Below are 27871 nucleotides of genomic sequence, written 5' to 3'. Positions count from 1 at the left end.
CCAAAAAGATGAGGATCGACGAATCAGGAATTTTTAACATGCTGTATCTTTATGATTCTCAGATGGATTGTTAATCATCAGTGTCCACCGGCAGGGCCGTAACTACGTGTGTGCCAAGTGGGCTTGGCACACAGCGCAGTTGCCCTGAGGGCGCACGGCCAGCGGCATGTAATGAGTCAAATTGACACATTACATGCCGCCTCTGCTGTGTGCGCCATGCGCCGCGCTGTGGAGGGAGAAGAGACCAGCGCCGGGCAGCGGAGAAGGAGGAGGAGGTAGGGGGAGCAGGGAGCTGCAGCAGCGCTATTTCATTGGTAGTAAGCGCCGCTGCAGCATCCCCCTCTCCTTCTGTATTGGCTGCCTGGCGCTGCTGTGGATGCTGGGATACGGTTCCTCCATCCCAGCATCCACAGCAGCGCCGGGCAGCCAATACGGAAGGAGAGGGGGATGCTGCAGCGGCGCTTACTACCAATGACATAGCGCTGCTGCGGCTCCCTGCTCCCCCTCCCTCCTCCTCCTTCTCACCTCACTGCCTGCACCGAGGGAGCTGCACGAGGAGCCTGACTGCCAGCAGGGAGATGGTAAGTATCTCTCTCTCTCTCTCTCTCTCTCTCTCTCTCTCTCAGGGGGACACCGTCTGCCGCAATGTGTAAAAAGGGGGACTGGCTGCCGCAATGTGTAAAAAGGGGGCCTGGCTGCCGCAATGTGTAAAAAGGGGGCCTGGCTGCCGCAATGTGTAAAAAGGGGGACTGAAACTTCCGGTTCCGGTGCCTGCATGAGGAGACGCTGATCTTTACTGCTCTCCCGCACCTCTGAATAACGGGCCGCACAGAGCCTCCATCCTGCCGTGGACAGCGGCGGTTTTTGCAGTAAGCTGAAGGGGAGAGTGTGAGGCATCACATGGATAGATTTCTATCCGCATCTATGCCCCCCAAAGTGCACAAATCTAAGTCTGAACGCCGGCAGCCGGAATCCAAGATGGCCACCGCATCTGAAACTCAGGTGGGAGCACATGCTGCTAACATTGATAAACACTCACAGCATGCCTCACACCCTCCACAACCCACCCCAGACACCCCTATACCTGCCTCTGATAGCCCTGTTACATACACAGATGTTGTAAAGGCAGTACAGGTAGCTATGGGACCGATTATGGATGCACATTCAGCCAAACTGCAACAAGCCATACGTGATATGAAATCACAGGTGAAGCAGCTTTCTAGAACAGTGGTAATTAATGAGCAACGCATTGGGGAAAATTTCCAAGAGGTTACTGAGCTCAAAATAAAATATGAACAACTACAGAAATCCCATTACCAGCTACAAACAAAAGTCGACGCCCTTGAAAATAGGTCACGTCGATGCAACTTACGTGTCGTGGGGTTGCCTGAGTCGCTTAAAGGCCCTGAACTGTTTACTTTTTTACAATCTACCTTGCCTGATCTACTGGATATTGGAGAGGATTGCACGGGCTTGGTAGTAGAACGAGCACACCGCTTGGGTCCCCCGCGGTCCGGCCCGGACAGCAGACCCCGTGTCGTCATTTTCAAAACTCTTAGTTTTGTACACAAGGAGGCTATCTGGGCAGCGTCAAGACACAACAGAGTTCTTAAATGGATGGGCTCCCGATTGTTTATTTTTCAGGACTATTCTTCTGAAGTAATGAGAGCAAGGAAATTATTTTGCACCTCTTTGTACTAAGTTGGTGAAAGACAAAAGGAAATTTGCCTTGTTATTTCCAGCACATCTCCGTCTCTTTGAAGGCAGTGCATTTAAAGACTTCTCCACAGTCGGGGATGCGGAGGGATATTTACGTGAACTTACTCAGACAGATTACAGCCCCTCTGAAGACCCAGCTGATCTATAATGTGTCCTGAAATGTGAGATTCGTTGGTCCTATATATCCCTAAGGAGATACCCATGTGCAGTCTGACACTGACCTTTGTATATGCATATATACAGCCTCGGCCGGCAATTAATGACTGCCTTGCAGTCTCCTAGCTAACAATACATTTGCCTTTTTCTTTCTTTTTAATCTCTTGTTATTGTTACTAGATTGTCTCCTTCCGCTGGCTTAGACCACACTCACGGTCTCATTGCTCCTTTTGGTTTAAAATTTACATACTTGTCTTTTTGCAATCACTGTTCTGAATGCATTTGGCCATATATAGCTTTATAGCAATAATGATTAAGGGTATAGAAATTCACATGATATTTTAGGCAATGCTTATCCATGTGACCCTTATGTATCCCCTCTGGACGATGTTTTACTTTTGATCAATAATGGCTCTGTGCCTAACCCTCATATATACCAATCCATGAATCATTATGTTTTTATTATGGAGGTTAAGAGCACCTATCTTGTTATGCTTTATGCTCGTTAGAGTTTACCCGCGTACTAGTTTGACGCGGGAAGATTTAAACCCGGAAGTACACCTAGCTTGTGTGCGCAACATAGGAATATACTTCCTTATCGGAATATACTCACTATGTTTGTTCCCCCAGTTGTTTCTTCCCATCCCCCCTCTTCCCTTTTGCAACTCCGATTTGACTATATCCTTTATCTTATTATCATGTGAGAGGTTTTCAATGAGTGGGTTGGGAATATATTTTGCATGTTTACCTTTATACTGCTTCATATATGGCGAGTCTAACATTGGGTTCTCTTAATGTCGGTGGCTTTCATTCTCCAGTTAAGAGGAAGAAGATATTAATATACCTCAATAGAACAAAAATTTATATAGCATATTTACAAGAAACTCATTTGTTACCCCCTGAAATGTTAAAGTTGAACACACTACGCTGGAAAGTCCTTCTATCTGCCCCATTCACCTCTAAGGCCAGAGGAGTAGCAGTAATAGTGAGGACGTCATTAGCAATCGTTGTGCACTCCTCATTAATCAACCCTCAGGGTCGCTATATAATCGCCGATGTATCAGTCGACCAATCTAGATATATATTATGTAATGTGTATGCCCCAAATGTATATTCTAAGGTTTTTATTATGAAAATTGTAACAAAATTGTACGCTTATGGTACTGTCCCTATTCTCTTTGGGGGAGATTTAAATATAGTAGCATCTCCGCAGATGGATGTTTCCTCCTCTCCACACAACAAACGTCGGGCCCCACAGATAGACATACCGTATATTCTGCAACAACTTCAGTTAGTAGATGCGTGGAGAGCTGCTCATCCTTTGGAACGTGATTTCACTTGTCTGTCCGCAGCTCATAGCACTCTTTCCAGGATAGATTATATTTTTATGTCTGAGCATTTATTTCCACGCCTCCTGGATTCTAATATAGAACCTATTTGTGTGTCTGATCACGCTCTGTGTTGGATTAAATTTGCTCTGGTCACGGATAAAGGCCCATTTAAACAATGGCGTTTCCCCTCCCATTTATCTCACTCCTTAAAGTTTAGAGCTGCATTGGAAACCATATGGGTTAATTATCAATCTGATAATAAGGATACCGCCTCTTCTTCCCCCGCACTTTTTTGGTTAGCCTTTAAGCCTGTACTTAGAGGAGAGATTATTTCTTATTGTGCACATAAAGACAAATTGTTTCGTTCCTCATATGTGGAATTGCAAACCAACCTAACCACAGCCTATCAGACATTTAAAACTACACCTACCTCAGCCAATAAATTGGTATATTTGTCACAAAAGACAGCTTTTGATAACATGTTGTCCCAGGCGGAGTCTAAATATTCTTTTAACTCTGCCTGCAAATTCTATAAACATGGCAATAGGTCGGGGAAGCTTTTATCCAACCTACTCAGAGGCCAACTTACTTCTAGCATAATTAAGGCTCTTAAGGATGAGAATGGCAATACCACTTCTGGTGGCAAGGAAATCTCCAATATTTTACACGCCTTCTACTCAAAATTATATGCCTCATCGGAAACTAATGTTGAAGAGGCTGCTGCCTTTTGGGACAAGGTTACTCTCCCTCACATATCCCCAGATCAAGCCTCATCTTTAATACAGCCTATATCTATTGAGGAAATAAGACGTGCTATTAAGCAACTTAAAGCCAACAAAGCTCCTGGCCCAGATGGAATCTCTAATGACTTCTATAAGATTTTAGGCCCTAAAATAGAAGACGCCCTTCTGGTTTTCTTTAACATGCTTATATCAGGATCAGACCCCCCTCTATACTTTAATTCTGCCCTGTTGAAACTTTTACATAAACCTGGTCGTGACCCTCTCTTGCCCGGCTCCTATCGCCCAATTTCCCTCCTGAACACAGATTATAAACTATATACCAAAATTTTAGCTGATAGACTTAAACTTATTCTTCCAAATATCATACACGAAGACCAAACAGGGTTTATTATGGGTCGTCATTCAGTGGGGAATGTTCGGAAGGTCCTTGCAGTTATGCAATGGCTAGAATCCTCTAACTCCCAAAGTCCCAACGCAATTTTATCACTTGATGCAGAAAAAGCTTTTGATTTAGTGGCATGGGACCACTTATTTGATTGTATGCATAGATTTGGCGCCCCCACTGAATTTATTTTGATATTACAAAGATTATATAATGGCTCCTCTACGCAAATTTTAAGTAATAGTTATCTCTCTCACCCCTTTTCAATTTTACAGGGCACGAGACAGGGTTGCCCCCTCTCTCCCCTCCTCTTCGCTATGGCATTAGAACCATTGGCTGTAGCCCTTCGCTCAAATTCCCTATATACTGGCATTAAAATTAATGATGTAGAAGTCAAATTGAGCCTCTTCGCGGATGATATGCTGCTATTTATATCTCAGCCTTTGCAGTCGCTTACAGCTATTATTTCCATGATAGACAATTTTAGTGCGTTTTCAGGCTTTAAGGTGAACTATTCGAAATCACAGCTCCTCCCTATAATGACAGAAACTAATTATTTTCAATCACACCCCACATTAGCTAGGTTTACTATCTGTCGCACCCCTCTTAAATATCTAGGTATTCTTATTCCGACTACTCTAAGCTCACTTTATACGGTCAATTTCCCACCAATACTGACTTCAATTGCAAAATTAATCGACCATTGGATACACTTGCCACTCTCGCTATCCGGCAGAATTGCTGTCATAAAAAGTGTGTTGTTTCCCAAGCTTTCATATATACTGCAAATGCTCCCCCTTTGTCTTTCAAAACGAGATACCAAAGTTCTAAACGCCCAATTTACTAAATTTATATGGCAAGGTAAGAGACCACGCATTGCTTTTTCAAAATTGACCCTTCCAAAGGCGCAAGGAGGCTTCGCTGTGCCAGATGTAGCCACTTTTACTCAAGCAGCTCATTTTCGATATATATCGGACTGGTTAGGGCAAACCTCTGTATTTACCAATACTGCATTGGAAGATGCACTTTTTTTCCCCTTTTCCTCTAATGCACTATTACATTCTCCTAAATCACTGATCCCAGCACCCATTCTCTCCAATATATTATTTGCAGACGTTTATAGAAGCTGGTGTACCATTAATAAACGCTTACATAGGGACCATACTGACACCCCTTTTATTACCTTTTGGGGAAATCCTAGTTTTATTCCAGGTTTGGAGAATTCGCTGTATCTGAACTGGAAAGCGAAAGGGATAATAGCGATAAAAGATATCTTTGATCCAGGTGGCACCATATGTGCCTTTGATCACCTACGAGATACTTTTAGTCTTCAGAAGGGGTGGTTCTTTATGTACCTACAGGCTAGGCACTATGCTCAGTCCAAAACTGTGAAACCAACTGTGACCCAGCCCAGAGATGTGATTTTAGATACCATGGCTTTTATTAAAATCAAAACATACAAAATTCGGTATTTATATCCATTTTTATTGGAGACATCTATGGTAGCAGCTTGGTCTCGCTCCCTTGGGAGCTGGACTCGAGACATCCCATCTATTCAGTCGTCTGCAGTTTGGACGGAGCATTGTGAAATCACCCTTAAACGTATCCCTTCTGCTGCACTGCAGGAAACACATTTGCGGATTATACATAGGGCATACATCTCTCCAGCGCAAAGGAAATTTATGGTAGCGGAAGAAACAGGCAGATGCCCAAAATGCTCTACTAGTAGGGCCGATTTTTTTCATAACTTCTGGGAATGTAGAAAAATAAGACGATTTTAGGATAAAGTTGTCGCTTATGTTAATAAACTTTTTTCCCTTAGTCTTATTAAAGCCCCTATTCCCTGCCTTTTATTAAATTTTGATGAATGGGATTTAGGCTTATGTAAGTCCTCACTGTCTCCTACATTAACAGTTATTCTGACCATCGCCTGTAAACTTATTCTGAGACACTGGATTTCTAGATCCCCCCCTTTCTACATGAACTTCAATCATATATCTTAAAGATGCTTTATTATGAACGAAGTGCTGCTTTTCCAGAAATTGAGACAGGGGTAGTGAAGTTTTATAAAAAATGGGGTGACTATATAAATAGACTTCCTCAAGGTATACAGGATCAACTACAGAGAGTGTTCGAAGGCACAGACTGGTACCTAAGACAGAAACTAATGTAATTCCTATCGACTATGATAACTTATTTTTATATTTCGGAGTTACTACTACCTCTTCCCTCCTTCCCTCAGTTTTGTGTCCCTCCCTACCCTCTACTCCTTTTTTCTTTATTTTATCATGTTATATAAAAACTTTTTCTTTTTTTGAGGATATCCATTTAAACCTGGTACACTGGATTTGATTAGCGGGACTATTGTACTGTATTCTAACATTCTTTTGAATGCAACAATTGTTTTGTAAATCGTGACTCTTTACCCAAATTTTTTAGGCATTACTTGGCATTGATTGTCACTCTTTGATATCATACTTTAACGCCTTGAAGATGCCAATGTAATGATGTAACAATGTACCGATGTACCAATATTATTGTTATGGTATTGTTCTCTATATATATCAATGGAAAAATCTGTAAAAACCTAATAAATCGTTTATTCAAAAAAAAAGGGGGACTGGCTGCCGCAATGTGTAAAAAGGGGGCCTGGCTGCCGCAATGTGTAAAAAGGGGGCATGGCTGCCGCAATGTGTAAAAAGGGGGCCTGGCTGCCGCAATGTGTAAAAAGGGGGACTGGCTGCCGCAATGTGTAAAGAGGGGGCCTGGCTGCCGCAATGTGTAAAAAGGGGGACTGGCTGCCGCATGTGTAAAAAGGGGGACTGGCTGCCGCAATGTGTAAAGAGGGGGCCTGGCTGCCGCAATGTGTAAAAAGGGGGACTGGCTGCCGCAATGTGTAAAAAGGGGGCCTGGCTGCCGCAATGTGTAAAAAGGGGGACTGGCTGCCGCAATGTGTAAAAAGGGGGACTGTCTGCTGTAATGTGTAAAAAGGGGGACGCTGTCTGCTGTAATGTATAAAAGGGGCTCTACCTGGTGTAGTGGCGCTACTGTGCAGCGTAATTTGAATAATGTAAACTACTGTGCACCGTAGTATGAATTGCTATTATTTTGTGGCCACGCCCCTTCCCGTGAAGCCACGCCCCTATAAATTTTTCGCGCACCTACGGCGCGCTCTGCCCCTATCTTCCATGGGGGGGGGGGCGCCACTGTCGTTTCTTGCACACAGCGCTAAAATGCCTAGTTACGGCACTGTCCACCGGTCTTTATTTTTGATCAGAATTGGCAGAATATTGAATTGCATGATCTGATGTATGACTCACATAACTGTGTTTATTATATTAGGTTTTAATTTCAGTTTGTGAGCGGCCAGGGAGTAATTTCAGACATTAAGAGTGTCAGCTCATGAACTAAATCTTATTGGTGTCAAAACTGGGTGCTTAACAGTGAGTGTAAGTGAGATAGACATTGGGGGTATTTTAGGCATTTTTAGACAGACCAGGTTGTTTTGTTCTAATTGAGTCTTTAACAGTCACATGTCATATATGCCCATGTGAGTTTGGTTCCTTTCTATATTTTCTTTACTCATGTAATTGGAGTTATTCCTATATTTTACTCATTGAGCTGGATGTTTCCTGTGTAGATGGCGGTTCCTGCTTACTGTGTGCTGATGGCACCTAATTTGCATTCAACTGTCATGTTAGCTGTTTTCCCATTCACAATATTTTTCCTTCCTATTAACCTCTGTCTATGGTCACTTTGATACATGTTTTGGCAGCTGTTACTTTTGTGACTGTATGTTAAGGAATGTTTATATAGCTCGTATCTTCCTACGTTCTGCATTGTTTTTAATGGTGAGTCTTTTGCACTTATGTTGTAAAGTTGTTTCTGTATGAAACATTACAGGACACCGGAGCACTACAGAAACATATCTTTACTTGCTGAATGCATAACCAACATGGTCGACAGGTCTCATAATGAACACAGAGTGGATGATGTGATGCAACTTCAGTCAACTGCATAAGATATATGTACATCTATTATTATTATTATTATTATCCTTTATTTATATGGCGCCACAAGGGTTCTGCAGCGCCCAACTACAGAGTACATAAATAATCAAACAAACAGGAAAACAGCAACTTACAGTTGATGACAGTATAGGACAAGTACAGGGTAAATATACATAGTTACATCAGCAGATGACACTGGAATAAGTATCAGGTGGCAGAAGACTGCTGGAGTTGATGCAGTTGAAGATTATTAAAGTAAGAAAGGATAAGCACATGAGGGAAGAGGGCCCTGCTCGTGAGAGCTTACATTCTAAAGGGGAGGGGTAGACAGACAGGGGTGACACAGATGGGGTACATGAGAGTGTAGAACAGAGGGTTAGGATGAGATTTGGCTGAGTTTGGTGAAGAAGTGGGTCTTGAGAGCCCGTTTGAAGTTTTGTAGAGAGGTGGAGAGTCTGAGGGGGAGAGGTAGGGAATTCCAGAGAAGTGGTGCAGCACGTGAAAAATCTTGGAGGTAGGAGTGGGAGGAGGTGATCCGTAGGCAGGAAAGTCGTCGTGCATTAGCAGAGCGAAGAGGACGTGTGGGAATGTAAAGGGAGATAAGATCAGAGATGTAGATGGGAGAGGAGTGGGTGAGGGCTTTGTAAGCGAGTGTGAGAAGCTTGAAATGGATTCTGAAAGGGAAGGGGAGCCAGTGAAGGTCTAGTAAGAGAGGAGAGGTAGACGTAGTGCGTTTGGTGAGGAAAATGAGCTGGGCAGCAGCATTGAGAATAGATTGGAGTGGAGAGAGGTGTTTGTCAGGAATGCCAGTCAGGAGGAGATTACAGTAATCCAGTCTGGAGATGACCAGTGAGTGGATAAGAGTCTTAGTAGCATCCTGGGTCAGAAAGGGTCTGATCCTGGAAATATTTTTTAGATGAAAACGGCAGGTTTGTGAGAGGTGCTGAATGTGTGGTTTGAAGGAGAGGGAGGAGTCAAGGATTACTCCAAGACAGCGCACTTGGGGGCTAGAGGAGATAGTAGTGCCATCAATAGATAATGAGATTGTAGAAGGTGAGGTTATGCGGGAGGGAGGAAAGATGATCAGTGCGGTCTTAGACATGTTAAGTTTAAGAAAGCGCTGGGACATCCAGGAAGAGGTAGCAGAGAGACAGTTGGAGATACGAGTGAGGAGAGCAGGGGAGAGGTCTGGAGAGGAAAGATAGATTTGGGTGTCATCAGCATAGAGATGATATTGGAAACCAAAAGAACTAATGAGCTTACCTAGTGAGGACGTATAGAGAGAGAAGAGGAGAGGACCAAGGACAGAACCTTGGGGTACACCTACAGTTAGTGGAAGTGAGGGGGAGGTGGAGTCATGAGAAGAGACAGAGAATGAACGGTCAGAGAGGTAGGAAGACAGCCAAGATAGGGCAGTGTCGCGCAGACCAATGGAGTGAAGGATTTGCAGTAGGAGAGGATGGTCCACAGTGTCAAAAGCAGCAGAGAGATCAAGTAGAATAAGTAGAGAGTAGTGTCCCTTAGATTTAGCAGCATGGAGGTCATTGCATACTTTTGTAAGGGCAGTTTCAGTGGAGTGGAGAGGACGGAAGCCAGACTGGAATGGGTCAAGTAGTGAGTGTGAGGAAAGAAAGGAAGTAAGGCGGTTGTAGACAATACGCTCAAGGAGTTTGGAGGCAAAAGGGAGGAGAGAGATGGGTCAGTAGTTGGAGAGAGTGTTTGGATCACGGGTAGGTTTTTTAAAGAATAGGAGAGATGAGTGCATGCTTGAAGGCAGAGGGGACAGTGCCTGATGAGAGGGAGAGATTGAGAAGGTGGGAAAGGTGGAAACAAGCAGAAGGAGAGAGGTAGCGGAGGAGGCGGGAGGGGATAGGGTCAAGTGGGGAGGTGGTGAGGGGACAGGAGCGAATTAGGGCCATGACTTCCTCCCCAGTTGCATGGGAGAAAGAGGTTAGAGTAGGTGGGAGGGATGGGGAGGGGTGGTAAGGGATGGGGGAAAGCTGGCTACTGATGGTTTGGTGTGATGTGATGTCCTTACGTATGGAGTCAATTTTGGATGTGAAGTAAGTGGCAAAGTCAAGAGCAGAGAGTGAGGAAGGGAGACGAGGTGGAGGTGGGCAGAGGAGTGAGTTGAGAGTGGCAAAGAGGCGCCGGGGTTTGGAAGACTGGGAGGAGATAAGGTTCTTGAAGTATGACTGTTTAGCAAGAGAAAGGGCAGCACTGAAGGATGATAGCATAAGTTTGAAATGGAGGAAGTCTGCCTTAGAGCGTGATTTCCTCCAGTGTCACTCAGCAGTACGTGAGCATTTTTGCAGATATCTGGTGCATTTGGTGTGCCAGGGTTGAGGTGTTAATTTGCGAGGGTGAATAGTGGTTGGTGGAGCAACAGAGTCAAGAGCAGAAGTAAGGGATGCATTGTATATGGAAGGGGCTTGTTCAGGGCATGAGAGAGAGAGAATAGGAGAGAGAAGTGAGTCAAACAGGGAGGAAAGGAATGTGGTGTCAATAGCCTCAATGTTACGCTTAGTGATGGTAGCCTTGGGAGGTAGAGATGGGGAAGTCGAGAGAGATAGGTTAAAGGAGAGCAGGTGGTGGTCAGAGAGGGGAAATGGGGAGTTGGAAAAATCAGAAATATCACAGCCTTGAGTGAAGACCAGATCCAGTGAGCTCCCATTCACATGGGAGGGTGAGGAGGTCCACTGGGAGAGACCAAGTGAAGAGGTGAGGTTAAGGAGTTTAGAGGCAGGGGATTGTGTGGGGATGTCAATAGGGATGTTGAAATCGCCTAGGATAATGGAAGGAATGTCAGAAGAGAGGAAGTGAGGAAGCCAAGAAGCAAAGTTGTCGATGAATTTGGAAGCAACGCCAGGGGGGCGGTAAATGACAGCTACTCTAAAATGGACTGGTTGGAAGAGGCGTATAGTATGGACCTCAAATGTAGAGAATGTAAGGGATGGTACTGGTGGTATGAGTTGGTAGGAGTAACTAGAAGGTAAAAGGACCCCAACACCACCCCCATGGCGACCCCCAGGTCGGGGTGTGTGTGTGTATGTGAGGCCCCCAGCAGAGAGAGCAGCAGGAGAAGTAGTGTCAGAGGGCGTAATCCAAGTTTCAGTAATGGCTAGTAGGTGGAGGGAGTTGGAAATGAAAAGGTCATGAGTGGGGACCAGTTTGTTACAAACAGATCTGGCATTCCACAGGGCACAGGATAGGGGGTATGAGTTTGTGGGAGAGATGTGAATGAGATTATCAGGGTTGTTGTAGCGATGAGGAGAGATTAACTTTGAGGGCAGGGATGATGAGAGAGTAGTGATGGTGCGGGTGCCAGAGCTAGGAGGGGAAACTGCAGGAGGGGAAACTGCAGGAGGTGGGCAGGGAGGGAGGTCAGTGTGATGTGAATGGGGGTGTGGGGAGGTGACAGGGAAGGCAGAGAGGGAGCAGGGCTGAGTTGTGGGGTAGCAGGACCATGGGGTAGACATGAGTTAAAGTGGGGTAACAGGAAAGGAGGGGAAAGTATACAGAGAGATGGAGGGGAGACAGAGGAGGGGAGGGTGGAGGAGGTGTAGGAGACTAGGGGGGAAGGATAAATACACATGATTAGGTAGACACTGAGTAATGTGGGGAGTATAAGAAAGCCTTGACATAGTGTTTAGTAGGTAAATGGGTTCAGGGAAAGTGGAAGTAGGAGTGGAGGCTGTAAGGAATTCAGAGTTGAAGAATTGCAGAAATGCAGATTAGAAAAGCAGTGTCGGCTCAATGGGTGTAGATTTAGTATGAAATGAATCAGAAGCGTAGATAAAGTGGGTGTTGAGATGTATTTGGACCATATGTAATGAAAAGACTGTGAGGTTTAAGAAGCAATGGTGGTTCTGTAAGATTTTTTAGGTGTTTGTAGGTAAGATTGCATTGGTGCAGCTGTGCATTAAAAACAAAATTCCAGTAATATAGATACAAGCATTTGTTGGTAAAATGGATGGTTTATGAAATGTCCAAGTAAGGTAGTTCCGTGCTATTTAATCAGATGCAACAATCAGGAGGTGAGTGGTCTGAAGAGTAAGTGACTCACATTTGTTATTATACATCTACACTGCATCTGCATATGCACTTTGTAAGGCACTGCTGAGTCCTTGTAGCACCATGTAAATAAAAAATAAGATTTTACTTACCGATAAATCTATTTCTCGTAGTCCGTAGTGGATGCTGGGACTCCGTAAGGACCATGGGGAATAGCGGCTCCGCAGGAGACAGGGCACAAAATAAAAGCTTGAGATATCAGGTGGTGTGCACTGGCTCCTCCCCCTATGACCCTCCTCCAAGCCAGTTAGGATACTGTGCCCGGACGAGCGTACATAATAAGGAAGGATATTGAATCCCGGGTAAGACTCATACCAGCCACACCAATCACACCGTACAACTCGTGATCTGAACCCAGTTAACAGTATGATAAATTTAAAGGAGCCTCTGAAAGGATGGCTCAACAATAATAACCCGAATTTTTTGTAACAATAACTATATACAAGTATTGCAGACAATCCGCACTAGGGATGGGCGCCCAGCATCCACTACGGACTACGAGAAATAGATTTATCGGTAAGTAAAATCTTATTTTCTCTAACGTCCTAAGTGGATGCTGGGACTCCGTAAGGACCATGGGGATTATACCAAAGCTCCCAAACGGGCGGGAGAGTGCGGATGACTCTGCAGCACCGAATGAGAGAACTCCAGGTCCTCCTCAGCCAGGGTATCAAATTTGTAGAATTTAGCAAACGTGTTTGCCCCTGACCAAGTAGCTGCTCGGCAAAGTTGTAAAGCCGAGACCCCTCGGGCAGCCGCCCAAGATGAGCCCACTTTCCTTGTGGAATGGGCTTTTACTGATTTTGGCTGTGGCAATCCTGCCACGGAATGTGCAAGCTGAATTGTACTACAAATCCAACGAGCAATCGTCTGCTTTGAAGCAGGAGCACCCAGCTTGTTGGGTGCATACAGGATAAACAGCGAGTCAGTTTTCCTGACTCCAGCCGTCCTGGAAACATATATTTTCAAGGCCCTGACAACGTCCAGCAACTTAGAGTCCTCTAAGTCCCTAGTAGCCGCAGGTACCACAATAGGTTGGTTCATGTGAAATGCAGAAACCACCTTAGGTAGAAATTGAGGACGAGTCCTCAATTCCGCCCTGTCAGAATGAAAATTTAGGTAAGGGCTTTTACATGATAAAGCCGCCAATTCTGACACACGCCTAGCTGAAGCCAAGGCCAACAGCATCGACACCTTCCACGTGAGATATTTTAAATCTACCGTAGACAATGGTTCAAACCAGTGTGATTTTAGAAATCTCAACACAACATTGAGATCCCAAGGTGCCACTGGAGGCACAAAAGGAGGCTGTATGTGCAGCACCCCTTTCACAAATGTCTGAACTTCAGGTACTGAAGCCAGTTCTTTCTGGAAGAATATCGACAGGGCCGAAATTTGAACCTTAATGGACCCTAATTTTAGGCCCATAGACAGTCCTGTTTGCAGGAAATGCAAGAAACGACCCAGTTGAAATTCCTGTGTAGGGGCCTTCTTGGCCTCACACCACGCAACATATTTACGCCAAATGCGGTGATAATGTTTTGCGGTTACTTCCTTTCTTGCTTTTACCAGAGTAGGGATGACTTCTTCTGGAATGCCCTTGTCCTTCAGGATCCGGCGTTCAACCGCCATGCCGTCAAACGCAGCCGCGGTAAGTCTTGGAACAGACATGGCCCCTGCAGTAGCAGGTCCTGTCTTAGAGGTAGAGGCCACGGTTCGTCCGTGAGCATCTCTTGAAGTTCCGGGTACCAAGACCTTCTTGGCCAATCCGGAACCACGAGTATAGTTCTTACTCCTCTCCTTCTTATGATTCTCAATACTTTCGGTATGAGGGGCAGAGGAGGGAATACATACACTGACTGGTACACCCACGGCGTTACCAGAGCGTCCACTGCTATTGCCTGAGGGTCCCTTGACCTGGCGCAATATCTGTCCAGTTTTTTGTTTAGACGTGACGCTATCATGTCCACCTTTGGTCTTTCCCAACGGTTTACAATTTGGTGGAAGACTTCTGGGTGAAGTCCCCACTCTCCCGGGTGAAGGTCGTGTCTGCTGAGGAAGTCTGCTTCCCAGTTGTCCACTCCCGGAATGAACACTGCTGACAGTGCTATCACATGATTTTCCGCCCAGCGAAGAATCCTTGCAGTTTCTGCCATTGCCCTCCTGCTTCTCGTGCCGCCCTGTCTGTTTATGTGGGCGACTGACGTGATGTTGTCCGACTGGATCAACACCGCCTGACCCTGAAGCAGAGGTTTTGCTTGAATTAAGGCATTGTAAATGGCCCTTAGTTCTAGAATGTTTATATGAAGAGATGTTTCCATGCTTGACCACAAGCCCTGGAAATTCCTTCCCTGTGTGACTGCTCCCCAGCCTCTCAGGCTGGCATCCGTGGTTACCAGGATCCAATCCTGAATGCCAAATCTGCGGCCCTCTAGTAGATGAGCCCTCTGAAGCCACCACAGGAGAGACACCCTTGTCCTTGGCGACAGGGTTATCCGTTGATGCATCTGAAGATGCGATCCGGACCATTTTCCCAGTAGATCCCACTGAAAAGTTCTTGCATGGAATCTTCCGAATGGAATCGCTTCGTAAGAAGCCACCATTTTTCCCAGGACCCTTGTGCACTGATGCACTGAGACCTGTCCTGGTTTTAGGAGGTTCCTGACTAGCTCGGATAACTCCCTGGCCTTCTCCTCCGGGAGAAACACCTTCTTCTGGACTGTGTCCAGAATCATTCCTAAGAACAGTAGACGTGTCGTTGGAATCAGCTGCGATTTTGGAATATTTAGAATCCATCCGTGCTGACTTAGCACTACCTGAGATAGTGCCACTCCGACTTCTAACTGTTCCTTGGTTCTTGCCCTTATCAGGAGATCGTCCAAGTAAGGGATAATTAAGATGCCTTTTCTTCGTAGAAGAATCATCATTTCGGCCATTACCTTGGTAAAGACCCAAGGCGCCGTGGACAATCCAAACGGCAGCGTCTGAAACTGATAATGACAGTTTTGTACTACAAACCTGAGGTACCCTTGGTGAGAAGGATATATTGGGACGTGGAGATAAGCATCCTTGATGTCCAGCGACACCATATAGTCCCCCTCTTCCAGGTTCGCTATCACCGCTCTGAGTGACTCCATCTTGAATTTGAACCTTTTTATGTAAGTGTTCAAAGATTTTAGATTTAATATTGGTCTCACCGAGCCGTCCGGCTTCGGTACCACAAATAGTGTGGAATAATACCCCTTCCCTTGTTGTAAGAGGGGTACCTTGATTATCACCTGCTGGGAGTACAGCTTGTGAATGGCTTCCAGAACTGCCTCCCTGTCGGAGGGAGACTTTGGTAAAGCAGACTTCAGGAACCGATGAGGAGGAAACGCCTCGAATTCCAGTTTGTACCCCTGTGATACTACCTGTAGTATCCAGGGATCCACTTGCGAGTGAGCCCACTGCGCGTTGAAATACTTGAGACGGGCCCCCACCGTGTCTGAGTCTGCTTGTAAAGCCCCAGCGTCATGCTGAAGACTTGGCAGAAGCAGGGGAGGGCTTCTGCTCCTGGGAAGCGGCTGCATGGTGCTGCCTTTTTCCTCTTCCTCTGCCCTTGGGCAGAAAAGAGTGACCTTTTGCTCGCTTGTACTTATGGGAACGAAAGGACTGAGTTTGAAAAGACTGTGTCTTTTTCTGTTGATGTGAAGTAACCTGGGGTAAAAAGGTGGATTTTCCAGCCGTTGCCGTGGCCACCAGGTCTGTTAGACCAGCCCCAAATAACTCCTCCCCCTTATACGGCAATACTTCCATGTGCCGTTTGGAATCTGCGTCCCCTGACCACTGTCTGGTCCATAATGCTCTTCTGGCAGAGATGGACATTGCGCTTACTCTTGATGTCAGGGTACAAATATCCCTCTGCGCATCACGCATATATAGCAATGCATCCTTTAAATGTTCTATAGTTAACAGAATATTGTCCCTATCCAGGGTATCAATATTCTCAGTCAGGGAATCCGCCCATGCGACTCCAGCACTGCACATCCAGGCTGATGCGATTGCTGGTCGCAGTATAACACCAGTATGTGTGTATATACTTTTCAGGATATTTTCCAGCCTCCTATCAGCTGGTTCTTTGAGGGTGGCCGTATCAGGGGACGGTAACGCTACTTGTTTAGATAAACGTGTGAGCGCCTTATCTACCCTAGGGGGTGTTTCCCACCGTGCCCTAACCTCTGGCGGGAAAGGGTATAGTGCTAATAACTTATTAGAAATTAGCTGTTTTTTATCGGGGGAAACCCACGCTTTATCACACACCTCATTTATTTCCTCAGACTCAGGAAAAACTATTGGCAGTTTTTTCACACCCCACATAATACCCGCCTTTGAGGTATTTGTAGTGTCAGAAAGGTTCAATGCCTCTTTCATTGCCGTGATCATGTAACGTGTGGCCCTACTGGACATTACGTTTGTCTCGTCACCGTCGACACTAGATTCAGTATCTGTATCTGGATCCGTGTCGACCCACTGAGGTAGCGGCCGTTTTAGGGCCCCTGAGGGTGTCTGAGACGCCTGAACAGGCACTAATTGATTTGCCGGCTTTCTCATGTCGTCAACAGTTTTTTGTAAATTGCTGACATTATCACTTAATTGCTTAAACACAATCATCCAGTCAGGTGTCGACTCCCTAGGGGGTGACATCACTAACACAGGCAACTGCTCCGCCTCCACCTCATTTTCCTCCTCATACATGTCGACACACGCGTACCGACACACAGCACACACACCGGGAATGCTCTGATAGAGGACAGGACCCCACTTAGCCCTTTGGAGAGACAGAGGGAGAGTCTGCCAGCACACACCCAGCGCTATATATATACAGGGATAACCTTATATAAGTGTTAATCCCTTATAGCTGCTGTTAATCTAGTTATTTGCTGCCAAAATGCCCCCCCTTCTCTTTTTTACCCTGAATCAGATGCAGTACTGCAGGGGAGAATCAGGGAGCCGTCCTTCCAGCGGAGCTGTGAGGGAATAATGGCGCCAGTGTGCTGAGGAGATAGGCCCCGCCCCTTCACGACGTCCTTAACTCCCGCTTTTTTGTGTAAAATGGCAGGGGAAAAAATACATCCATATAGCCCTGGAGCTATATGTGATGTATTCCTTTTGCCAGCTAAGGTATATGTGTGTTATATTGCGTCTCAGGGCGCTCCCCCCCAGCGCCCTGCACCCTCAGTGACCGGAGTGTGAAGTGTGCTGAGAGCAATGGCGCACAGCTGCGGTGCTGTGCGCTACCTTAGTCTTGAAGACAGGATGTCTTCTGCCGCCGCTTTCACCGGACCTTCGTCTCTTCTGGCTCTGTAAGGGGGACGGCGGCGCGGCTCCGGTGACCCATCCAGGCTGAACCTGTGATCGTCCCTCTGGAGCTAACGTCCAGTAGCCTAAGAAGCCCAATCCACTCTGCACTCAGGTGAGTTCGCTTCTTCTCCCCTTAGTCCCACGATGCAGTGAGCCTGTTGCCAGCAGGACTCACTGAAAATAAAAAAACCTAACTAAACTTTTATTCTAAGCAGCTCTGGAGAGCTACCTAGTTTGCACCCTTCTCGGCCGGGCACAAAAATCTAACTGGCTTGGAGGAGGGTCATAGGGGGAGGAGCCAGTGCACACCACCTGATATCTCAAGCTTTTATTTTGTGCCCTGTCTCCTGCGGAGCCGCTATTCCCCATGGTCCTTACGGAGTCCCAGCATCCACTTAGGACGTTAGAGAAATGATAATAACATTGATAGAACATATACTCCAGTTTCACCCTAGTGGGCACATTTATCACAATCAACATTTCAAATGTGGATCTGTTCACGTATAGTACAGTAGACTGCCTTTTATGGATGTGAATTTAGACTGGCTTATTCTCCTTTGTATCTAGGAATAGGATGTGATAAATTCACCCAAATACACAAAGCGATTTTTTAATACATGGCAAGGATGTATTCAATATTGCATGCAAGGACAGAGCTTGTGAGAAAGCTCTGTCCCTGCGAATCCTCTTTCCGCAATTCTCAGGGTATTTTTATTGAAAAATACCCCGAGCGTGTGATTGTGCATGCAGTGATCTGGGAGGGCAGCCAGTCATCTGATACTGTGCTCTGCGGTGACCCACAGTGCTGTAAAATGAGATGGTCACAGCAGGAGCAGAGTGATCAGATGACTGGCAGCCCTCACTGGATCACCCATCACCAGTCACCAGTTGATATGACTCATGAGAGGACCACTTGCCTTATTGCCATGATGTGCATAGGATGAATTTGCATAAACAACCCCTTTTTGTACTGTATAGTATTATATTGCACATCCCTTCATTGTCCATTCTGCCTCTTTAAGGAGGAAGAATTGCAATACTGTATGTACCCGAATCTTCATAGTTATAGATGCACCAAAAAGTGTACTTATATCCATCTTTATTAGTCGTAACATGTGTATAAGTCTAGCTACAGTATGTTAAGAGATGGAAGTAAAGTGTTTATTATTGTAAACTTTTCATGGATGTATTAAGGAGGGGGTTATTTAAGAGCTAGTTTATAGAAACGTACCCATCCTTGACCACCTCGCCAAAACAATTTGTATAGTACAGTAGACTGCCTTTTATGGATGTGAATTTATACTGGCTTATTCTTCCTTTGTATCTAGGAAAGCCTATGATTCCAGCTTGAATGGTCATGTTAAGTAATGATAGACCTGTCATTCAGATTTGCCACTGATATTTCCAATATTTATCAATAAACGATTTTAGATGATTGATGAAAGCATCAACTTTGGAGAGATGCAATTGGTCACCAATTGTGATAGTAGGGACCTGAAGTTAGTGGGGCCCCATCTCCTTTGTCAGAACTGCATGCAGAAGCTGCATAATGCTGTCATCAAGAAGAAGTGTAAGTTACTTCCTATTGGCTACTATAACAGTAGCCAGGGACTGATCAGTAGGTTTGAGTAGGTGAGGAATCATCAGCTTCATCTATATGGAAGGGGTGGTTGTGGGGGTTGCTTTACAAACTTTTGTTACGGGGGCCCTATATGTCCAGTTACACCCCTACAGATATGCATACGTCTAGTGTCAGATTATTGAGGCTCTCATTTTCTCTGCCCCATAAAGATCTTTACTCATTTGTTGATTTATTTTATCCATGATTCTAATGGCACACATAATATGCAGAGAGGACATATCTGAATGACAGATTAATCATGCGGAACATGAAATCTAGCTGCAGGAGAAGAAAAAGTCAAGTGGAAGACATGTGACCTTACTTTCCCAAGGGAATCTCCGTTTATGTTTAACCAGGATCACATAAATGAAAAGTTTAGAAAATAAAGGAGCAAAGTAAAATCAGATAGAAGAGTCTTCTGAAACAGCCATAATTCTTAAAAAACCATCCCACTGATTAAATGGCAGACAGACTTGTTATGACACTTGACCTCTCGCATTTATATTCTCCCACTCTGAAAGAATGTAACATGATGGAATCACGTCAATTTCTGTGTATTTTCATTTCTACTCCTTAACAAAGAAAATAATATTTGAGGAGCAATTTCTCTTTGCCTGTGGCAATGTTTTAATAATAGTTCCCACTTGTGCTTTGAAGAATTGCCTTCTGGAAAAATGTAGAATCTGTAATAAAGCAAAGGTGTTCACAGTATAACATTTATCTTTATCACAATACCACATATTATCCTACAGATAAAACTGCATGTTCTAAAAAAAAGAAAAAGAAATGAACAACATAAAACATAGCAACAAATGACCTTTTTGTCACCTGTATATAGGTCTGTGCATATAACCTGTATACTGTACAACACAAACTAGAAATACCAATAGTGCACAAAGCTGCTAGAAGTGCAATATTTCTGTAAAGAGGCTCTTCCTGTCTCCAATTCAATTCATGGACAAAACATCCACAGAATACCCGTAGACCAGTGCTGTAGATCATGATTACTTATTGTTCAATATAATCCTTCCAGTCTCATATAATGTTCCTCAGTTCTGTATTCTCACAAGGTATTGGTTATTACACCTCAATGGTTACCGAGTAAGGAAACAATAGGAAGAAACATATCGTAAAACTGCAAAGGGTATTTAATACAATAAAACACACACAAGGGGATGTTAATAGACATACAAATGACAATGTTAAAATCTATAAATTAGCCACACTGTCATGGCATATAGAATGGAAGACATTCACAATGGACTGCACCCCCGAATGGTAACAATGGTGGCCAATTACCGGCTGTAGGGGAGAACTGGCCATGGTCAGTTCTTAAAGGCGTGTTAATCCAGTGTTCCTCCCAGCTGCAGCAAGAGGATCCCCTGGTAACCAAATCCTCCACACACTGCCATCTGCAATGAGTCAGTCTGAAGGGCATCCACACGGTCCAACTCTCCTCTGGTCTTTTTCAAGGTCAGCTCCTGTTGTGAACACTGGATTCATACGCAGGTGGAACAGTCCCAAAAAAATGGGACTGTCTCGTGAAAATTGGGACAGTTGGGAGGTATGTGAGACTGTAATCGTGATCTACAGTGCTGGTCAAGCGGTATTCTGTGTTTTGTTTGTCCATGTATACTGTACAATGTCATTACTCACAGATCAATCTCGTCAAGATGGAAATTAACACTAATTGAATTGCAGTGCAATGCATGTGATGCAGTACTACAGTACAATGCAGGACCACATACAGAACAATGAACCATGGCAGATTCAGTGAAGTTCCTCTGTAGCTTGTTGCAAAAATGGGTTGACTCAATGGTAAAGAGTTGTGGCTAATGGAGTTGCAAATGTTTAATATGTCTTCAAATTTCATCTCTGTTGTTGGATTGCCATTAAGCCAAAGGTCCATTGTGAAGCACTGTAGTAGCAGTCATTTATGGTCAATTTATGAGCATTAGTTGTTAATGTAAAGATTTGGCAGGCTGCAGAGGCCTGTACTGTACTGTAGTACTGTATAACATACAGGCACATAACTATTAGTACTCCTCCAAAGATGTCAATATATTTGAATGAGTCAAATGCAAAAAAAATAATGTTTAGTAAGGACAAAAGCAATAGAGGGACTTTTATTTTCCCTGCTATTTTCAGGCAAGTAACATGTTAATTAAAAGTAGAAATGGAAGTGTGACCCTGCTCCTTTCTGGGCTCCTATTAAGTTTTCCTACAGTATGTTGAACCAGATTTTCATCTACATAAACTAAAGCTTTGGCTAAAGAGTTACAGACTTTGAGAGATGTCACGTAAATTAAAGAAACTGACCAGAACTGTAACTAGATGTTTAAGTGCCCTGGGTGAGAGAGAGCAGCAGTATAAGCAATGCACATGGTCATATGTAGTGCCAGCCATTATTTAACCTGTAAGCAGTGTCTCATGTCATATGCATGTTAGTAGTGGAGTGCTCTGCCGCTCAGTCTCCAATAAAATGGCTCCTCAAGGGATGCTTCATTCCCTGACTAAGATGGCCACTGATAGAGTATCAGTGCACACGGGATCAGTATGAGATTCTGGCGGTCGGGATCCCGGCGGCAGGAGACTGATGCTGGGATCCCGACAGAAGGGATCTCAATGGTGAGCGATGTGTGTTCCCTCGTGGACTCGCTGTGCTCGCCATTCTTCTGGTCCAGTGGCGACTTTCAGACATCACATGGTTCTTTTCATCCTCGGGAGGTGGTAAGGACCACCACCCAAGTGGGGTTTTTGGTGTCGGGATTCCGGTGTCAGTATCCTGAAATCCGGGATCCGGACCGGCATTCAGTTGACTGCCTGAAGTACACGCGCGGAGCCATCTTGCCACTGTGTATGAGTGACACGGTGAGGATATCCTCCTCTTGGCTAAAGAGACCCACAACGTTACCTGCTACATTACCATGCTCTATTGAGTCCATCATCTGTTTTCCCTCACTGACCCAGAACAGGAGGAGGGCAGCTAAAGAGAGCCGGGCATTCAGCGCACATATAATCTATTGTGGCATGCGATCCAGTCCTGGGTGACAGCACCAGAAGCTCTGCCATCCCTACCACCCTGGAACTGACTGCCTTTGGCACAACTCAATACTTTTTTTCATGGTAGCTGTCTTTAACTTGCCTTTTAGGATTGCAGTAGTTCTCACATTGAACATTTTAGGACAATGCTGTTAGCATGATGGATAGCATTGCTGAGTTATAGAACCATGACCATAAACTCTAATCTTGATCATGGACCTATCAGTGTGGGGTTTTTATGTACTCCTTGCATTTGTATGGGTTTCCTACATGTACTTCGTTTCCTCCTACGCGCCAAAAACATTGTACATGTGTGTGTACATGTGTGTGTTATCATTTAGACTGGAAGCTTCAGAGGGGCAGGGACTGATGGGAATGACAAATAATATCTGTATAGACTTGCATACAGAGAGTTAAGCCAAACTCATTCACCAATTATACAGATGAACTAAATTTCCTATCATCTAATGCCAGCCTGCATTTCTACAGCAGATAGAGAAAAAACATACATACAACAACAAACAGAAGATTTCGTTCAACATTGAAAAAATGCTGAGTGACAACACTTGAATTGCAGCCATGAAAGCACAATGACTTTAAGGAGAACATTGTTGTGTAGTGCTATAGTGACTGTATGTGTCTGATGATAATAATGGTAGTCAGAGGAACAAGCTCCACTTGAAAGCCACTCCACACCAATTTTACATCAACAGACCTGTAAGTAAACCTACTAGAGGAGGTTATTCCAGATACTCCATTCTTTGGCCTCTGATGCACTCGCATTCTGTATGAATTAAACTTGGTTTCACAGACCTTTATGCTAAAAGCCTAGGATTGCGCCTAAACCCCTTAGAAAAATGATGTTGTGGCATAACAGACACACAGAAACATAACAGCAGATAAGAACCACTTGTCCCATGTATACTGTATTAACACTAAACAGACCTGTCCACCCTCAGTTCAAATGACTCTTTCACATATTTAGTTTGTCCCTGATTTGGCCTTTTCCATACTTATTTGAAAAGTGTCCAGTCACACCTCTGTGATTTCTAACTTCCAAGTCTAGTGTTGGAGAGGATTTGCACTCTGTCTCCTTGTAGATAAAACAAAACAAAATCACTAAGCTACATGTTGAAGTATGTTTCGTGTTAAGAACTTTGGAACTGTGTTCAGTGTTGGACTGGGGCATGAAGGGCCCACCGGGAGAATGCAGTGATAGGGGCCCATACTTAAGGGTGTGGCCAGCCTACAAAGGGGGCGTGGCGAGCCTCCACAGAGGCTTGAAATACACAATAGTCTTGTGCAGTGTAATGCAACATATCTACCATGTATAATACAAGTGCACAGTCTGGAACATGATCCCTAGAGGAAAGAGTGGGCACTCAGGCAGTGGGGCCTACCGGTGGTTTCCCTGGTACCCCTGTGGGCCAGTCCGACCCTGACTGTGTTAGACTATCTGATATGTGAAAACACATCCAGAGGACCTCTTATATTCTCTATGCATTTAAAAGAAGAGGATTATTTTGTGCTCTAACATTTGGTTTAAATTACAACATTTATAAGAACTACAGTATTATGCAGCATGTCTTGTCTATTGTTATACATAAAAACTAAATTTCCTATCATCTGATGTCAGCCTGCATTTCTACACCAGATGAATAGAGGGAAAAACATATACAGTATACAGTAAAGACAGAGATATATTAGCGGGTAAAGGGTCAGCTTTATTTATTAACTTAATGAATGCCCGTGCTTCGCTACGGAATTCCAAGTATTTCAGTGCGTATAACTTTAATTTTGAAGGACTTCCTGGTAAAGTAATTAGACTTACAACAGGACATGCTCCGCCCACCACTGCCAGTCTTTGTCAGGCCGCACCTCCAGGTGGTCCTTCCCCAGATTCATGCTGTCAAAAGGCTGGCACTGAGGAGAATAATCCTCCTCCTTCTCTGACCCGTCCCGCCTCTTATGTTTACCTGCTCAGTGCTGCGACTGCTGCTCCGCCCACTGTATGTTAAATATATATGGTTTGCAGGGATAGGCTGACTCTATTCCAAAGGGCCCTAAGTCGCCTTGCATAGCTTCTCGCTCTCCTTAGGGCTCCTCCTTTGAGGTAAAACGGTAAAGATTTTCGCACAACACTTAAGGTTACTGTGAGAAATGTTGGTACACTTTACACAGCAGTTAAGCAGTTGCTGACTATCAAGCTTTCCTTTAATGTATTTAAGAGTCAAAATAGGTTTGGCAATGTTTCATTCAAAATGCGATCAGCTTAGCGACCTCAAAAATTATGGATTTGACACTAATGTTGGTCATTTTAGACATTTTATTTTTCACCCCTTCTCACCACCCATGCTAATGGGGGCTTAAGTTAGACTTAAACGGCATCGGGAGTGTCACTATTCATATCAGTGACACCGAAAATTATGGATTTTTACATGTCACCCCCTTCCCACCCCACCCCTATGGGTGCTAGGGATGTCTTACCCCCACAGTATTTTTTTCCAGATTGTAAGTCATATGTGTACCAAGTTTGGTGTAAATCGCTCCAGGCATTCCATAGTTATGCTGGAACATACATACATACATACATACATACATACATTTTTATATCTATAGATATAGATAGAAGATATACAAAATGGAGGATAGCCCTACAGACACAATGCTGCATGTAATACTTATATATAAGATCATAGTGGGATGAAGGGCTTTATGTTCCAGCTCATGGACCATCTGGGGAGGCATAAAATACAGAATCTTAGGGTAACACCCTGTGGCTGGCCAGGGACCCGCCCACTACACCGAGGCTACCACCACGGTCGCAGCCCAGGAGAGAGAAATACAATGGGGTACGTACCGGGTTCAAACTCGGGGATCTGGGCCTGAAAGTCTGCTCCCACCCTCATGCCCACATCTGCAAAGGAAAACAGGAGATGACTATAGCGGAGAAGCCCGTCCGGACCCGGCCTCACACTCACACTCAGGCGGGAGAGGGGGGACGGGAGAGGCTCAGTCACTCAGTCCGAGACTACCACCATGCTCGTCGTCACTGCCGCTCTCCTCCGAGCAGGGTCCATTGGAGGTGCTAGATGGGCTCTTGGTGCCATTGGAGCGGCTCTTGGCCAGGAAGTCGGTGCTCCTGTCCATCATGCCCGGCATGGCGCTCCCACGGTAGTCGTTGGGAACTCCTAGGTAGTAGGTAGATGGAGGCTCTGGGCTGCTAACAGCGACCTCACACACAGCCTCAGCACTCCGCCAGGCGAGGAGTATCACTGTGCCGGCCAAGCGGGTCCTTCCTACACCTCACACGGGCGGCCCGGCATGATTGGAGGGGGGAGTGGGGTTACAGGAGGCGGTGAGTGTGACAGACAGAGATGCTGGCCGTACCTGGGCTTATTCATCTCTGCGACCCCGAAAACTATGGATCTTTACATGTCACCCCCTTTCCACCAAATCCCTAGGGTTGCTAGGGGTGTTTTACCCCCACAGTATTTTTTCCAGATTGTAAGTCATATGTGTACCAAGTTTGGTGTAAATTGCTCCAGGCATTCCAGAGTTATGCAGACATACATCCATTTTTATTTACAGTATATAGATTGAAAGGAGGGAAAAGGTATGGTGTTGAAGTATGAATCTATACATAGGATCACCATCTTGTCAAAATAATACAAAAAGGGTGTAGATAGGGGCAAACTGCCAGGCCATACCCAACAGCTCAAGGAACAGTTTTCAAACTCCGATGCCAGTGACAAACAAAAAGGTACAGATGGAGCCATCCTTATCTATCCCTGTAATAGGATTAATTGAGCCAGGGCAGTTGGACTTAATCCCCTGCTGTAATGACTTAATCCCCTGCTGTATTGTTCTCTCTGTATTGTATTGCAGCTGAGAACAATAGATGAAAGGCTTATGCTAATAAGCCATGGTGCACCAGGGCGCAGCAGAGAAGGCTAGATGAGCGAGGCTCCATCTGTACACCTGCACAATTGGAGTCGCTGAACCCAGTAGGGTAGAATCAGCCTAAACCTATGTATTGGCGGATTGAAGACATGAAGATCTATAGCCAGACAGACACTGTTTCTATTCCTTACCGCAATACAATAAAGAAGATAATCTTGAGAACCGAATCAGAGTGGTATGAACATCCAAAGAGGCAAGAGACTCCAAAACAGGAAAATCACTACAAAATTATAAACCAACAGAGCCATAACTAGGGGTTGGCAGGACGGCACTCACCAGGGGTGCTGGTCCAAAGAGGGCACCACCTGGTTAAACCTGCCAACCCCTAGGGGTCCAGTCTGCTATCCAGATGATCCATTCTAAAACATTATTATTCATTAAATTGAGCTTCATTTGTTCTCTTCAGCAGTGTCTGGATTATTGACAATCAGAGGGATGAAGCATCCCATGACTAGTAGCAGGTCCGGCTGCTGTACTAAGACAATACAACACAGCAGGGTCAGGCTTTGTCAATGATGAATGAATATGCACGGAATAATTAGAAGCAGCCCACAGCTTGTTATCTGGGAAATTGTCACCACGAGAACTGAACCGTGGACACCAGGTGCTGTGCCCTGCCACAACAGTGTGGTTGAAAGGGAGGCAGTCAATTTGCCGGCTGTCGGTATCCCGGTGGTCAGGATACTGACGCCGGATCCTGGTTGACATTCCTTACTGACCTTTTTGCACTGATATTGTTAGTAAAAAGTCATATCTTTCTGACTAACCCTTGCAGAACATCATACTGGGGGAGTCGAAAAAATGGCCTTGTCGACATTCATCATTTAGACAAAGATGAAATGTTGACATGTTAGAATATTAAGATATTGTCCCTGGTGGCTCAGCAGTAACTTAAAAAAGACGTTTCCAGCGCTTTCCTTATATTAATGAACTCATATATATTTCATACACACAAATGAGTATAAAAATAGTTAATACAATTTATTTAAGATAGCGATATTTAAATATGTATCACTAGTCATATTTCCATATCTATAAATAGTTCTATGTGATCACACATTTTTCCTTAGCTTCTACTAATAAGCTAATACCGGTATAATCAAAAAATAAAATTGTGACAAACACCAGACACCACAAACATAAACACAAGTAACATGTATATTTGTAAACGGACACAAAAGTTTCGTTTGAGCGGGAGTTGATACACCAACTGGCGTTTTACTCTCCTCCCTTCTAAATGAAATTGTAATCCATTCTTGTCAAAAGCAGGCAAAAGTGTATGAAAATCCTGTGTCTACAGGTTTCAGTCCCACAGGTAAATTTCATCTTTAGAGCTCTCTCCGCTGTCTGATATGGAGGGGTGTGTAAATCCCGTATTCACAGATTTCAATATCATAGGCAATTTTACCTTAAAGGATTTCCCCCGCTGCCTAGTTTGTTGTAATCACAGCTCCGGGATAGCTCGCAGGCTTTCCTTATAGTCCTGTGAG

The sequence above is a fragment of the Pseudophryne corroboree genome, chromosome 1 (assembly GCF_028390025.1).
Source record: "Pseudophryne corroboree isolate aPseCor3 chromosome 1, aPseCor3.hap2, whole genome shotgun sequence".
NCBI classification, from domain to species: domain Eukaryota; kingdom Metazoa; phylum Chordata; class Amphibia; order Anura; family Myobatrachidae; genus Pseudophryne; species Pseudophryne corroboree.
This window is presented reverse-complemented; position numbering follows the sequence as displayed.